Here is a 4,585-nt window from a genome sequence, read left to right as displayed (position 1 = left end):
AATATGCACTACATACATGAACACATACACATATCTGCATATTATGCAATATACTACTTTATTAATGTATTAGAAAGTCAGTTAGTTACTAGCATTTATTAAATCCTTAGTATCTGAGTGCTTGGGTTAAAAAACACAAAAATTGTCCCTGTCCTAAAACACATATTAAAGGAGTAGATAGCATAGCTTTACATATGAAATATATGTAGAATATATGGAAGGTAATCTCAGAGAAAAGGCATTGGGTAGGGAAGTTGAAATAGGAGCAGAAAAGGCCTGTTGTTAAAGGTGGGATCTGAGTAGGGTGGGTAGGTGAGTAGGTGGGAATCTACAAGATCCAGATCTGAGGGAATTCCAGTTCAAAGTCACTTTGAGTGGGAAATGGGGAATCCTGGGTAAGGAATAGCACAGGCTTTGCCTTAAGAGTAACCACAACCTTTTGATGTTTGAGTGAGGACCCCATGTCCCATTATGCCTGTACTTTTATGTCTCTAAGGATGGAGTGGCTACAGATGCCTACAACCAGTATATTTCTTTTCTGAGAGCAAAGCTGAAAGATGCCAACTCTCCTGTACTCAGAGAAGCACTTAAATGAACAAATGAGAGTACAAAGCATGAGTTCATTGACAAGACCATCAAGTCAAGCAATCAATTATATATTAAGCAGCTACAACGTGCCAGGCTTTGCACTAAGCACAGGGACTACAAATAAGAGCAAACTTTTAATAAAAGCCCATCCTCAAGGAACCAAGAGTCTAATATGTAAACAACTATTATAGACAAGATACATATAGGATAAACTGGAGATAACGTTAGAGAGAAGACACTTAGTATTAAGAAGAGAGGGAAAGACTTCTTGTATATGGTTGGCTTTTAGCTGGGACTTCAGGAAGTCAAGAAATGGAGATGAGGAGAGAGAAAATTCCTCAGTATGGTGGACAGCTGGTGAAAGTGTCCAGAGTTGAGAGACGGAGTGTCTTGTGTGAGGAACATCAGAAGATGAGTGTTATTTAATCAAAGAATATACATCTACTTATCTGTGTTTATATATATACACACATACAATATATATATACATGACATGTTTATATATATATATATATATATATATATATATATATATATATATATATATATATATATATATATATAGACAGACAAAGACTGCCTTTGAAAAAGACAGAGGAATTTACATTTGATCCTGGAGGTAATAAATAATAATAACCATTAGATTCGGTGATTCCGTAGAGCAATTTAGAATTATGCCCAAAGAGCTAAAAACCCAGCCATACTCTTTGACCTAATAATACCACTACTAGGTACGTATCCTAAAAGAGGTAAACAAAAAGGAAAAAGACCTATATGTACAAAAATATCCACAGCAGCTCTTTTCTGAGGGTAAAGAATTAGAAATCAAAGTGATGCCCATAAATCAGGGAGTGGCTAAACAAGTTGTGGTATGATTATGACGGAATCTTATTTATTATCTTATAAAAATGATGAGCCAAATGCTCTCAGAAAAACCTGAAAAAACTTGCATGGGCTCATGCAAAGTGCAATGTACTGTGTACAAAGTAACAGCAATATTGTAAGATGATCAGCTGTGAATGACTTGGCTATTTTCTGCAATACAATGATCCAAGACAACTCTGAAGGACTTACGATGAAATATTATCCATCCCTAGAGAAAGAATTGAGGATGTCTGAATACAGATTGAACAACACCTTTTTTTACTTTATCTTTTGTTTATTTTATGATTTCTTTCACAACTTGACTATATGGCCATGTTTTGTGTGACTGCTATATCTACTTACCTTCTCAATGGGGAGGCGGTGGGGAGGGAGGAATGGAAAAAATTTGGAACTCAGCTTTAAACATAAATTTAAAAATTATTTTTGCAGATAACTAGGGAAATAATAAAATATGACATCAGTACAAAAATGTAGAGAAAAAGTTTCAACTTCCCCACATTATGCACTTACAGAATTGTGAGGATCAAATTAAACTTTGTAAATATTTAAAAAAAGAAAACACTAGCTAGCTCATCCCCACAATCTTCTTTTTCTCCTCAACCTGAAGTGCCATTTCATGCTATTTCAACTTACACAACTGTGCCAGTGGAGGTCACTATAAATTTGTATTAACTTATCATAAGAGGGACTTTCCAAACCTTTTCTACTCTCCTCAGGCTTCTTACTTTGATTCTACCCCTTATTCTCAGCAAAGGAATTCTTTACGAAAAGAAGGATATTCTTTTAAGCTCTGTTTGCTCCAATTTTAAACTCCAAAAACATGACATGTCATTTTACAACTGAACATCCTCCTTTGCCAACACTCTTCTAAATGTGCTGTTCTTGTTCAGTTGTGTCTGACTCTCTGTGATCCCATGAACTTTTTTTTTCTTTCTTTTCCATTTTTCAACTTTTCTTGGTAAAGACGTTAGAGTGGTCTGACATTTCCTTCTCCAGTAAGTCCCTAATTTTAGAGATGAAGAACTGAGACAAATAAGGGTTAAATGTTTTCCCTAGAATCTAAGGCTAGATTTGAACTCAGATCTTCCAGATTCCAGGCCCAGTGAACTAGCCACTGTACCATCTACCTTCCCCTACATGTTTTGTACACTTATCCCATTATAATGTAAGGTCTTTGAAGGCAGGGATTACCTCACTTTATTATATTATTCCCTGGATTTTCAGACAGTTCTGGGGACATAGTAATCATTTAATAAAAATTTTTCTTCTGTTTTTTCCTTACACACCTCTCCTTCCCCCACCTCCCCACTATCTTTCACTTGTACTCTGGCCAGTGTTTCTTTTTTCATAATCTTGGCCTATGATTAATTAGTTTAACTAGATGTCATTCTCCACTATTGCGCTCATGTCTATCCTTTCATCTGTGTTTCTTTCCTTCTTTTTTTATTAATCTGTTCCTTTTGTTATTTTTTTGTAGTACTATAGCATTCCATTACATTGACATGACATAATTTGTTCAGCCCTTTCCAATAAATAAGCATTCTCTTAGGTTTTTTTTTTTTTTTTTTTACAAAATCATAAAGGTACTATTAAAATCAGAGATATTGTTGGGTAAAAGTTTGGGTAAAATATTTTAGTTACACTTTTATGTTTTTTGTAGAATGACTGCAGCAACTCATAGCAGCATAAAAAGAACATTATACTACTCCCACAACAGTTTCTATATAATGAATTTCATTTTCCTTTTTTTGGTGAAACTTTCTAATTCAGTAGGTATAAGATAAAAACTCAGAATTCTTCAGCTTCTTTTGCTATCAGTGACTTGGAGCATTTTTAATATGACTACAATAACTTGAATTTATTCTCTTGAGAATTATCATTTCCCATTCTTTTACTATTTTTTTTTCTTTGAGGGTGGTGGTTCTTGCTTTGCTGTATTTGGCTTGGTTTCTTACGTATTTTAGTTATCAGATATTTATCAGTGATACTACTGCAAAGATTTTTTTCACCTTTTGTTGACTGTTTCCTTTTTCATTTTAACTTCATGATGCAGGAGCCTTTAAATTTTAAATAATCAAATTGGACCATTTTATTTTCTTCAATCCTATCTGTCCTTTGTTTGATCATGAATCCTTCCCCATTTCCAACTGAACACCCTCCTTTGCCAACATTCTTCTAAATGTATTTTTCTTGTCCATGGACTTTGGTGTTTTTCTTTCTTTTCCTTTTTTAATCTTTTCTTGGTAAAGATATTGGAGTGGTCTGAATTTCCAAGTTTCTGTGATCTGTCTATAATATGATTTTTAAAAATATCTTTTGTTTGAATTTGCAGCTTATTGTGATATATGGAGTGAAATTTTGGTCTAAGTCTAAATTCTTTCAGACCTCCTTTCTGTTCTCCCCACCCCCAGCAGCTTCTGTGGAATAATGGGTCATTCTAACAATAGTATTTATCAGAGATAATGCAACTCTGCTGATTTGCACCTGTATATTCTATAACTGATCTATTCTACTGAACATTTTTTCTAGTTTTCATCCTGTGCCAAGTGGTTTTTGATATTTACTTCATTAAATTAAACTTTGAGATCTGGTACTACTATGCCTCTTTCCCATTATTTTTCATTATTTGATTTGAGATTTGGACTTTTCTTAGCCATACAAATTTTGTGGTTATTGTTTTTAGGTTTATAAAGTAATCTTGTGTACCTTGATTGATATGCAACTGAATAAATAAATAAAATTCGCGAGTATTATCATTTTTATTACATTTGCATGACCCAAACATCAGCAATTAATATATCTCCAATTAGCCAGCTGCCACCGTAAATGACACTGTAATCACTGCAACCAGGAAGTTCATGACAAACAGATTTCTTCAGCATAAACAGATGCTTATAGATGTCCTTCATCCTGGGAAGGTCACAGTGCCCAAGACTGAAATTCAAAAAAAAATATTGGTGAATACATACAAGACAACCAAGACACCATTTTTGTCTTTGGATTCAGAACCCATTTTAGTGGGTTTTGCATGATTTATGCATGATTATACAACAGGCTTTGCATGATTTATGATCCACTTGATTATTCAAAATAAAATGAACCAAAGCACGGA

Source organism: Notamacropus eugenii, chromosome 3, assembly GCF_028372415.1.
Source record: "Notamacropus eugenii isolate mMacEug1 chromosome 3, mMacEug1.pri_v2, whole genome shotgun sequence".
Taxonomy (NCBI): Eukaryota; Metazoa; Chordata; class Mammalia; order Diprotodontia; family Macropodidae; genus Notamacropus; species Notamacropus eugenii.
This window is presented reverse-complemented; position numbering follows the sequence as displayed.